Below are 13,234 nucleotides of genomic sequence, written 5' to 3'. Positions count from 1 at the left end.
TTATACACGTTTCTCGTAATGTCCTTTTCTTTCCCAATAGGGAGTGCTTTGCATCCATTTTCACCTTTTTTGTAGGTAAGAAGCTCAAAAATACTCAAAATATAGCTTTTTTGTAATGTTATTCTATTTTTTTTTTTTTTCATATTGGTTGGTTTGCATCCTTTTTAGCGTTTTCCACGTAAAACACCGAAAAGACACGTCTTCAGTTATTTTGTTTTGGATTCCCATATAGAGTGACTTCCATGTTATTTATCGTTTTGGTGCCTAACATGCTGAAAAACCCTCATAAGACAGTTTTCTGGCAAAGACGTTTGATTTCCCCATATAGGTGGTTTTGCATGCACTTTAGGGTTTGCTACATAACAGTCAAGAAAAAAAAAAAAACTAAAATTAACTTTTTTGATAATGTTCTTATTTCAGAAAATTTCATTAAGTTTTGCTTGAATTTTGGCACCTCGGTACCTGTGAAGATGAATAAGAAAGAAAATAAAATACATGTATTGTATTTTTATCTATTTATATATTTTTTTCCCAATAGAGAGTTATTTGTGGCTTTTAGCTTTTTGGTACTTAATGAATATAAAAATACTCATAATACACGTTTCTCGTAATGTCCTTTCGTTTCCCACAAATAGGGTTCTTAGCATGTATTTAAGCGTTTTATTGGTAACATGATCAAAAACACTCAAAATACATGTTTTTGGTAATGTTATTCTGTTTCTCCATAAAGTGTGTTTTGCATGCGTTTTAGCGTTTTGATATATAAGGAGCTCAAAAACACTTAAAGGCAAGTTCTTGATAAACATTGGTTTTATTCCCATGTAATGTGACTGCCCTTCTTTTTAGTGCTTTACTGCCTATCACGCTCAAAAACACTCAATAGACACTTTTCTGAAAATGTCGTTTTTTTTTTTTTTTTACCACATAAAGATGGTTTCGCAATCAATTTGGGTGTTGGGTAACTAAGAATGTGAAAAGCACTCAAAATACACGCATTTAGTAAGGTTTTTCTGTTTCTTAATTAAGAGTGTTATTCATGAGTTTCGGCATTTTGGTATCTAGGAAACTAGCTAGTTTCGCATGTAATTTGGGATTTTCGTAACTAAGAATGTGAAAAACACTCAAAATACACACATTTTGTAAGGTAATTCTGTTTCTCAATTAAAAGTGTTATTCATGAGTTTCATCATTTTTGTATCTAAGAAACTTCTCTAGGTACAGGAGTTTTTGCGTTTTTTGCCTTTTGGTTCTTGTGGAACTATAAAACACTCATTATACACGTTTCTCAGAATGTCCTTTTGTTTTGCAATACTTTACATCCATTTTTGCATTTTTTTTAGGTAACAAGTTCAAAAACATTCAAAATATACATTTTTCGTAATGTTATTCTATTTCTTCATATTGGTTGGTTTGCATCCTTTTTAGCGTTTTTCTACGTAAAACACTGAAAAGACACGTTTTCAGTAATTTTGTTTTGGATTCCCATATTGAGTGACTTCCATGTTATTATCGTTTTGGTGCCTAAAATACTGAAAAACACTCAAAAGTAGGGTTTCTCGTAAAGTCGTTTAATTTCCTCATGTAGGTGGCTTTGCATTCACTTAAGAGTTTGGTACATAACATTCCGAAAAAAAAGCTAAAATTAACTTTGTTGATAATATTTTTTTATCACATAATTGCCCAGAATTTTCCCAGAATTTTGGTATCTCGGTACCTATGAAGATGAAAAACAAAACAAAAAAAAAAAATTGCCGTTTTTTTATATATTTATTTATTTTTTCTTTATAAAGAGTGTTATTTGTGGGTTTTAGTTTTTTGGTTCTTAAGGAACTTAAAAACACTCATAATACATGTTTCTTGTAATGTCCTTTCGTTTCCCAAACATAGGGTTATTTGCATGTATTTTCGCGTTTTTATAGGTAGCATGATCAAAAACACTCAAAATACTCGTACATGTTTTTGGTAATGTTATTCTAATTCTCCATAATGGGTGTTTTGCATTCGTTTTAGCGTTTTGGTATGTAAGGAGCTCAAAAAAACTTAAAGGCAAGTTCTTGGTAAAAGTTGGTTTCATTCCCATGTAATGTTATTGCCCTGCTTTTTAGTGCTTTATTGCCTAACACGCTCAAAAACACTCAAAGTCACTTTTCTGGTAATGTCATTTCTTACCAGTATAAAGCTAGTTTTACATGCAATTTGGGGTTTTGGTAAATAAGAATGTGAAAAAAACTCAAAATACACGCATTTCGTAAGGTTGTTATGTTTCTCATTTAAGAGTGTTATTCATGAGTACCAGCATTTTGGTAACTAAGAAACTTCTCCATATACACGAGTTTTTGCGTTTTTTGCCTTGTGGTTCTTGTGAAACTATAAAACACTCATTATTCACGTTTCTCGTAATGTCCTTTTGTTTCCCAATATATAGTGCTTTGCATCCTTTTTCGCGTTTTTTGTAGGTAACAAGATTAAAAATACTCAAAATATACCATTTCGGTAATATTTTATTTCTTCATATTTGTTGGTTTGCATCCGTTTTAGCGTTTTTCTACCTAAAACACAGAAAAGACACGTTTTCAGTATTTTGTTTTGGATTCTCATATAGAGTGACTTCCATATTATTTATCGTTTTGATGCCTAACAAGCTGAAAATCACTCAAAAGACAGGTTTCTTGTAAAGTCGTTTAATTTCCTCATATAGGTGGCTTTGCATGCACTTTAGGGTTTTGGTAAATAACAGTCCGTAAAAAAAGCTAAAATTAACTTTTTTTGATAATGATCTTTTATCACATAATTGCCCTGAATTTTGCCAGAATTTGGCATCTCGGTACCTATGAAGATGAATAAAAAAATATAAAAATTCCTGTTTTTCTATTTATTTATTTCATTTTTTTTTCTGAATAAAGAGTTGTGGGTTTTAGCTTTTTGGTTCTTAAGGAACTGGAAAACACTCATAATACACGTTTCTCGTAATATCCTTTCCTTTCCCAAACATAAGGTTCTTTGCATGTATTTAAGCGTTTTTTATAGATCACATGATTAAAAAACACTCAAAATACCTGTTGTTGGTTATGTTATTTTGTTTCTATATAAAGTGTGTTTTGCATTAGTTTTAGCGCATATAAGGAGCTGAAAAACACTTAAAGGCAAGTTCTTGGTAAACGTTGGTTTTATTCCATGTAATGTGATTGCCCTACTTTTTAGTGCTTTATTGCCTAACACTTTCAAAAACACTCAAAAGACACTTTTTTGGTAATGTCGTTTTTTTCCCACATAAAGCTATATTCGCATGGAATTTCGTTTTTTTTAACTAAGAAAGTGAAATAACACTCAAAATACACGCATTTAGTAAGGTTGTTTTGTTTTTCTATTAAGAGTTTTATTCATGAGTTTCAGCATTTTGGTATCTAAGAAACTTCTCCATATATACGAGTTTTTGTGTTTTTTGCCTTGTTGATCTTGTGAAACTATAAAACACTTATTATACACGTTTCTCGTGCTTTGCATGCATTTTCGCGTTTTTTTTTTGTAGGTAACAAGTTCAAAAACACTCAAAATATTGTTTTTGGGGATGTTTTTCTATTTTTTCGTATTGGTTGGTTTGCATCCGTTTTAGCGTTTTTCTACGTAAAACACTGAGAAGACATATTTTCAGTAATTTTGTTTTGGATTCCCATATTGAGTTACTTCAATGGTTTTTATCGTTTTGGTGCCTAACATGCTAAAAAATAGTCAAAAGACAGGTTTCTTGTAAAGTCGTTTAATTTCCATATATAGGTGGCTTTGCATGCACTTTAGGGTTTGGTACATAACAGTCCGAAAAAATCTAGAATTAACTTTTATGATAATGTTCTTTTTTCCACATAATTTCCCTGAATTTTGCCAGAATTTTGGCATCTTGGCACCTATGAAGATGAATAACAAAAAAAAAAAAATAAATGCTATTTTTTTATTTATTTATTTTTTTCTCTATAAAGAGTGTTATTTGTGGGTTTTAGCTTTTTGGTACTTAAGGAACTTAAAAACACTCATAATGGACCTTTCTCATAATGTCCTTTCGTTTCCCAAATATAGGGTTCTTTGCATGTATTTAAGCGTTTTTATAGGTAACATGATCAAAAACACTCAAAATACATGTTTTTTGTAATGTTTTTCTGTTTCTCCATAAAGGGTGTTTTGCATCCGTTTTAGCGTTTCAATATGTAAGGAGCTGAAAAACACTTAAAGGCAAGTTCTTGGTAAAATTTGGTTTTATTTCCATGTAATGTGATTGCCCTGCTTTATAGTGCTTTATTGCCTAACACGCTCAAAAAACACTGAAAAGACACTCTTCTGGTAATGTCATTTTTTTTTCCACATAAAGCTAGTTTCGCATGCAATTTGGGGTTTTGGTAACTAAGAATGTGAAAAACACTCAAAATACACGCATTTGGTAAGGTTGTTCTGTATTTCAATTAAGAGTGTTATTCATGAGTTTCAGCGTTTTGGTGCCTAAGAATCTCAAAAACACTCATAATGCACGTTTCTCGTAATGTCGCTCTTTTTCTTCATATAGGGTGCTTTGCATGCATTTTGGCATTTTTTTCACGTAATAGCTGAAAATCACTGAAAATACACGCTTTTGGTAATAAGAACATAAGAACATAAGAAATAAGTAAATCTGCAAGAAGAATCTGCTATTATTGACTCCATTATTTTACATTCAACAGAAGTTAAGCTGACAGGTTAGACGTTAAAGTTTTATCTCCTTTCTTAAAGGTAGGTACTATATTCGCCTGCCTCCGAATTACCGATACCTCACATGACTAAAGTGATTTCCTGAGGACAGAAACTAACAGATTACTTATAACCTTTTTCCTTTCCTTAAATACTGTGGAATATATTTCATCTGGTCCTGGTGACTTGAACTTTTCAACTTATCTATCTCCTGTTCCACTATCTCTTTTAGTTATGGTAATATCTGTCAGCTTCTCATCCTCTTCTACTCTAAATATCTTCTCACTATTCGGCAAATCCTGCATGTTTTCCTGGGCAAAGACAATTAAAAAATACTCGCTCACAATTTTACTAATCTCCTCTCAACAACTAATCAGGTCCCATTCTGCTGTCTTTAAGGAACTATTGTTTCTCTATTCTCCGTCTTATATGCCTGATAAAATCCCTTGAGGTCCATCTTCGCTTGGCTGGCTACCTTTAATTCATAACTATTTTTAGCTTTCCTTGTTAAACTCCTGACTTTTCTAATTCCTTATATTATGGCCTTAAAACCACTTCCCTTGTCTTTAATCTCATATATACTTCTCCTTCGCCCTATGTAGTGTTTTAACCTCAGTCATCCATTTAGGACCATTCTTCTGTGATCTTATTCTTCTGTAAGGGATGTTCCCTAACTTTCCTGAATGTAATTTATCAACGAAATATTTATTTCGCTTCTCCATAAAGGGTGTTTTGCATGAGTTTTAGCGTTTCTGTACATAAGAACCTATAAAACACGTTTTTAGTAGTGTTGTTTTGTATTCCTTTATAGAGTGCTTTCCATGATTTTTAGCGTTCTGGTGTCTAACACGTTGAAAAACACGCAAAAGGCACGTTGATGATAATGTCGTTTCGTTTCCCGATAAAGGGGGCTTCCAATGCATTTTGTCTTTTGGTACTTAACAATATGAAAAAGAGTTTAAGTAAAAGTTTTCGGTAGAGTTGTTTTTCCATATAAAGTGCTAATCATGTGTTTTTGAGTCTTGGTACCTAAAAAGCTCAAAATCTCTCATAATACACTTTTCTCGTAATGTCCTTTGTTTTCTCCATGTAGGATGCTTTGCGTGTAATTTGGCATTTTTGTACTTAACAAGCACAAAAACAATCAAAATACAAGTTTTTGGTAATGTTATTCTGTTTCTCCATAAAGGTTGTTTGCATGCGTTTCAGCGATTTCACACGTAAGAAGGTCAAAAACACTCTAAAGATACTTTCTTGGTAATGTTATTTTATATTGCCAAATAGGGTGCTTTCAATGCTTTTTAGCATTTTGATTCCTAGCACTCAAGTTTCCAGTAATATAGTTTTGCTTCTTCATATAGAGATCTGCATGCATTATGATGTTTTGCTACATAATATGAGAAACGCTCAAAATAAAGGTTTCAGGTAATGTTGTTCTTTTTCTCTATATAGGGTGCTATTCATGCGTTTTAGCGTTTTGGTACTTAGGAAGCTCAAAAACACTAATAAAATTTTTTTCTCCTAATGTCTTTCTATTTCCCCATATAGGATGCTTCGTATGTATTTTGACGTTTTGGTACATAACAAGGTAAAAAAAAAAAAATAAAAACACGTTTTTGGTGATGTTCTGTTTCTCTATTAAGAAATATAGGATATATTCAATTTTCATTCAAGCGGTTTAGTGTTTGGTACCTAAGAGACTCAAAACACTGACAATGCACGTTTCTCGTAATGTTCTATCGTTTCCCCATACAGGGTGCTTTATATGCATTTTTAATATGATGTACGTAACAGACTCAAAAAGACTCAAAATACACGTTTTTGATAAGGTTTTTCTATTTGGTAAGGTTATTCGTGTTTGTTGCACGTGTTTTAGCGTTTTGGTACGTAAAAAGTTTAAAACACTTAAAAGACATGCTTATTATTTTGCATTTCTATATAAGGTGCTTTCTATGCTATTTAGTATTTATGTGAAAAACACATAAAAACACATTTCTTACATTATTGTTAAATTTTCTCGTATAGCGAGCAAGCATTATGGTGTTTTGCTACCTGACAATGTGAAAATCATTCAAATTACACGATTTTGGTAATTTGTTTCTCTTTCTCCATACAGTGTGCTACTCATTTATTTTAGCGTTTTGGTACCTAAGAAGCTAGAAAAAAAAATTCATAATACACGTTTTTTGTTATGTCCTTTCATTTCCTCATATAGGGTCTTTTTGGTGCTTTGGTACCTAACAGGGTGTTTGCATGTATTTTGACATTTTAGTTCGTAAGAACCTAAAAAAAAAAACGCTCCAAAGACACGTTTTAGTAAAGTTGTTTTGTATTCCCCTATAGGGTGATTTCGTTGCTTCTTACTGATTTGGTGCCTAACACGCACAAAAAAATAACAAAAGACAAGTTTCTAGTGATTTCGTTTCGTTTCTTCATATAGGTTGCTTTACATGCATGTTGGCGTTTTGGTAATTATCAATGTAAAAAAATAGACGTTTTTGGTAAGGTTGTTTTTTTTCTTCAGAGGATTATTGAAGCTTTTTACTGATTTGGTACTTAAGAAAGTAATAAAAAAAAATAACATAACAAACGTTTCTCGTAATGTCCTTTCATTTCCATATGCAGGGTGTTTTGTTTGATGATAGGCGATTTTGTACATAATACGCTCAAAGACACTCAAAATACACGTTTTTGGTAAATGTATTCTGTTTCTCTATATAGGGTATTTTCATGCGTTTTTAATGTCGTTTCATATATCTATTTCTCCATATAGGGTGTTATTCATGCGTTTTACCCTTTTGATACTAAGAAGGTCAAAAACACTCATAATACACGTTTCTCGTAATGACTTCATTTTTCCCATATAGGGTATTTTCGATTCATTTAGGCGTTTTTTATGTAACAATCTTACAAAACACTCAAAATACTTGTTTTTGGTAATGTTATTCTGTTTCTCCATAAAGGATGTTTTCTATGTTTTTTTTTGTTATTTTTATCGTTTTGGTACGTAGGACACTCAAAAGAAACGTTTTCTTAATGTTGTTTTGTATTCCCATATCAGGTGATTTGTATGCTTTTTAGCATTTTTGTGCCTAACACGCTGAAGTACATATTTTAGATACGTTTCTGAAATCTCGTTTCCTTTCCCCAAATAGGGGGCTTTACATGCATTATGGCGTTTTGATTCATAACAATGTGAAAACACTGAAAATTTACGTTTTTGGTAATGTTATTTCATATAGAGTGTTATTCATGCATTTTAGCGACTTCGTATCTAATAAGTAAAAAAAACAAAAACACCAATAGTACACATTTTAATAACGTCTTTTCATTTTCCCATTTAAGATATTATATATGCATTTTGGCGTTTTTCTACTTAACTAACTCAGAAACACTCGAAATATTTGTTTTTGATATTATTTCTCCATGTTTTTTTTCATGCGATTTAGCGTTTCGGTACGTAAGAAAGTAAAAAATAATGAAAACACACGTTTATGGTAAAGTTGTTTTGTTTTCCTTTATAGGGTGCTTTCCATGCTTTTTAGCGTTTTGGTACCTAGCACTCCAATAAACATTTCAAAGGCACTTTTCTGGAAATCGCGTTTCCTTTCCTCATATAGGGTACAAAAACATGTATTAGTAGTGTTTTCGAAATCGCCAAAGTGCATGCAAAGTAAGCTATACGGGAGAAACAAAACGTGTCTTTTGAATGTTTTCAGCTGTTTACGTACTAAAACACTAAAATGCAGGGAAAAGAAACTTCATGGAGAAACAAAATATTATTGCCAAAAACGTGTATTTTGAATGTTTTTTATGCTTATTACGTACCAACACGCAAAAATTCATCCATTTCATTTTATTTCGTTGCTTTTCAACGTTAGCACCAAAACTCTAAAGAGCATGGAAGACACTCTATATAGAAATCAAAACAACATTATCAAAATGGTGTCTTTTGAGTGTTTTTGAGCTTCTTACGTTCCAAAATGCTAAAACGATAAATAACCTTTATCGGGAGACATTACCAAAAACGTATGATTTAAGCGTTTTCCAGCCTTTTAGAAACCAAAACGCCTTAATATATGTACTAATCACGTGTTTCAGTATTTTATTACCTAAGAAGCTCAAAAACACTTATAATATACGTTTTTGGTAATGTTTTTCTGTTTTTCATATATGGTATTCTGTGTAGATTGTCGTACCTAACATGAGGAAAACACCCATTTTTTTGGTTAAATTCTTTTTTCTCCATATAGAGTGATATTCACGTGTTTTAGTGTTTTCGTACATAAGAAGTTAAAAAACACTCATAATAATATTTTTTTCTTAATAACTTTTAGTTTGTCAATGTCCGTTAATTTGTGTGCATTTTGGCGTTTTCGTATCCAACAAGCTCAAAAAGACTCAAAACACACATTTTTGGTAATGTTCTATTTCACCATAAAGGATGTTTTGCACGCTTTTTAGAAATTTGGTACGTAAGAAGCTCAAAAAAATTCAAAAGACACGTTTTCGATGCATATATTATATATATATATTTTTTTTTTTTTTTCTTGTTGGGGTTAGTTTCTAATGTGCTCAAAACACTGAAATGACATGTTTCCGGTAATATAATTTCATTACATCAAATAGTGTGCTGTCTGCATTTTGGCGTTTTGGTAGCTAATGATCGGGAAAACTCTCAAAAAACGCGTTTATAGTAATGTCCTCTTTCTCCATAAAGGGTGTTTTTCATGCGTTTTAGAGTTTTAGTACGTAAGAAACTGAAAAACACTCAAAAGACAAGTATTTTGTTAATATTGATTGCTTTTCCTATACAGGTTGTCTTGCATGCACTTTGGTGTTTTTTGTATCTAACAAGCTCAAAAACACTCAGCATACAAGTTTTTCGTAATATTGGTCTGTTTCTTTATGTTTGGTGTTCACTATGCTTTTAGGCGTTTTGGTACCTATCATGGGGAAAAAACTCATAAAGTACGCTTTTGGTAATGTTGTTTTGTTTCTGCAAAAGCAGTATTATTTACGTGTTTTAGACTTTTGGTATCTATGAAGCTGAAGACATAATAAACCTTTATGTTAATATCGTTTCATTTACTTATATAGAGTAATTTGCATACATTTTGGCGTTTTGTTACCTAACAAGCTAAAAAAATCTCAGAACATACGTTTTTGCTAATATTGTTTCGGACATCTTTTATCGTTTCGGTACGTAAGAAGCTCAAAAACACTCGATTTTCTTAAGGTTATCTCGTTTTCCCATATAGGGTGTTTTCCTTGCTTTTTAAGCGTTTTGCTGCCTAATATGCTCAAAACACCTAAATGACAAGTTTCTGGTGATGTTTTGCTACTGGTTTTGTTAGTTTTTTTTTTTCCTCATATAGAGTAATATTCACGTGTTTTAGTGTTTTGGTACATAAAAAAATATAAATAAATAAAAACACTCATAATACACGTTTCTGTTAATATCGTTTCGTTTCTTCAAATAGGGTCCTTTGCATGCAATATGGGGTTTATGGGGCAATATGGGTACCTAACAAGTTAAAAGACTGAGATAAGAATTTTTTGCTTAAGTTTCCCATAAATGTTTCTTTGCTCACATTTTAGTGTTTTGTACTCTCAAAACACTAAAAAGAAACGTTTTTAACAATGTTGTTTTCTTTTCTCATATAGAGCTTTTTCCATGCTTTTTAGCTTTTTGTTGCCTAATTTGCTCGAAAATTTCAAAATGGCACGTTGCAGGTACTATCTTTTAGTTACTCCAGACAAGGTATTCTACATGCATTCTGTCGTTTTGGTACCTAAATTAAAAACACTTAAAACACGTTTTTTTTAATGTTCTATTTCTCAGTAAAGTGCGTTTTCAATCCCTTTTAGAGTTTCGGTACGTACGAAGCTGAAAAACACTCAAAAGATATGTTTTTGGTAATATTTTTTTTTTCTTCTTCTATAGGGTGCTTTGCATGTACTTTGGCGTTTTGATAACTAACAAACTCAAAAATATTCATAATACATGTTTGTGATCATGTCGTTCTGTTTCTTCATATAGGGTGCTTTATATGTATTTTGGTGTTTTGGTCCCTAACATGGGAAAAAGCACCCATAATACACGTTTTTCGTAATGATGATCTGTTTCTTCATATAGAATGTTATTTACGTGTTTTAGCGTTTCGTTACATAAGAAGCTGAAAAACAGCGTTAATATCTTTTCTTTTCTCCATATCTCAAACTTTGCATGCATTTTGGCGATTAGTTATCTAACAAGCTCAAAAACACTCAACAACAAGTTTTTGTTTAGTTTAGTTATCGTTTTGTTACGTAAGAAGCTCAAAAGCACACAAAGAACACGATTTTGTTGAAGTTGTTTCATTTTCCTATATAGGGTATTTTCCATGTTTTTTTTCACGTTTTGGTGCCTAATACCCTAAAAAAAAAAAAAACACCTAAATGACACGTTTTTGGAAATGTCGTTTCGTTACTTCATATAGGCGCTCTTCATGCATTTTGGCGTTTTACTACGCTGATAACTCAAAATACACATTGTTGGTATTTTTTCTTCTCCACAAACAGTGTTTTCCATGCGTTTTACCGTTTTAGTACGTAAGCTGAAAAACACTCAACACATTTTTTTAATATATATATATATATATATATATATATATATATATATATATATATATATATATATATATATATATATATATATATATATATATATATATATATATATATATATATATATATATATATATATATATATATATATATATTATGTTATTTGTGGATTTTAGCTTTTTGGTAGTTAAGGAACTTAAAAACACTCATAATACACGTTTCTCATAATGTCCTTACGTTTCCCAAACATAAGTTTCTTTGCATGTATTTAAGCGTTTTTATAAATAGCATTATCAAAAACATTAAAAAAAACATGTTTTTGGTAATGTTATTTTATTTCTCCATAAAGTTTGTTTTCCATGCGTTTTAGCGGTTTGGTATGTAAGGAGTTAAAAAACACATATTGGCAAGTTCTTGGTAAGAGTTGGTTTTATTCCCATGTAATGTGATTGCCCTGCTTTTTAGTACTTCATTGCCTAACACGCTCAAAAACAATTAAAAGACACTTCTGGTCATTTCATTTTTTTCCCTCATAAAGCTAATTTTGCATGCTATTTTGGGTATTGCTAACTAGGAATATGAAAAACACTCAAACTACACGCATTTACTAAGGTTGTTCTGTTTCTCAATTAAGATTGTTATTCATGAGTTTTAGCATTTTGGTATCTAAGAAACTTCTTTATATACACGAGTTTTTGCGTTTTTTTTATGTAAAACATTTTCAGTAATTTTGTTTTGGATTCCCATATAGAGTGAGTTCCTTATTATTTATCGTTTTAATGCCTAACATGCTGAAAAACACTCAAAAGACAGATTTCTGGTAAGGTCGTTCAATTTCCTCATATAGGAGACTTTGCATGCACTTTAGGGTTTGGTACATAACAGTCCGAAAAAAAAAAGCTAAAATTAACTTTTTTGATAATATTCTTTTGTTCATATAACTTTCCTGAATTTTCCTAGAATTTTGGCATCTCGGTACCTATGAAGATGAAAAAAAAAATTCCTATTTTTTTTTTTCTAAACAAAGAGTGTTATTTGTGGGTTTTAGCTTTTTGGTACTTAAAGAACTTAAAAAAAACACTCATAATACACGTTTCTCGTAATGTCCTTTTGTTTCCCAAACATAATGTTCTTTGCATGTATTTAAGCGTTTTTATAGATAACATGATAAAAAACACCCAAATTACATGTTTTTGGTAATGTTATTTTGTTTCTCCATAAAGTTTGTTTTGCATACGTTTTAGCGGTTTGGTATATAAGGAGCTCAAAAACATTTAAAGGCAAGTTCTTGGTAAAAAATTGGTTTTATTCCAATGAAAAGTGATTGCCCTACTTTTTAGTGCTTTATTGCCTATCACGCTCAAAAACACTCAAAAGACATTTTTCTGGAAATGTCATGTTTTCGCACATAAATCTGGTTTCGCATGAAATTTGGGTTTTTGGTAACTAAGAATATGAAAAACACTCAAAATACACGAATTTGGTAAGGTTATTCTGTTTCTCATGTGTTATTCATGAGTTTCAGCATTTTGGTATCTAAGAAACTTCTCCATATACACGAGTTTTTGCGTTTTTTGTCTTGTTGTTCTTTTGAACTATAATACACTCATTATACACTTTTCTTGCAATGTCCCTTTTTTTCCCAATATAGAGTGCATTGTATCCATTTTAACGATTTTTTTGTAGGTAACAAGCTCAAAAACAATCAAAATATACCTTTTTGGTAATGTTTTTTTCTATTTCTTGATATTGGTTGGTTTGCATTTATTTTAGCGTTTTTCTACGTAAAACACTGGGAAGACACGTTTTCAGTAATTTTGTTTTGCTTTCCCATATAAAGTGAGTTCCTTATTATTTTATCATTTTGGTGACTAACATGCTGAAAAACACTCAAAAGACAGATTTCTGGTAA

This window comes from Scylla paramamosain, chromosome 13 (assembly GCF_035594125.1).
Source record: "Scylla paramamosain isolate STU-SP2022 chromosome 13, ASM3559412v1, whole genome shotgun sequence".
NCBI classification, from domain to species: domain Eukaryota; kingdom Metazoa; phylum Arthropoda; class Malacostraca; order Decapoda; family Portunidae; genus Scylla; species Scylla paramamosain.
This window is presented reverse-complemented; position numbering follows the sequence as displayed.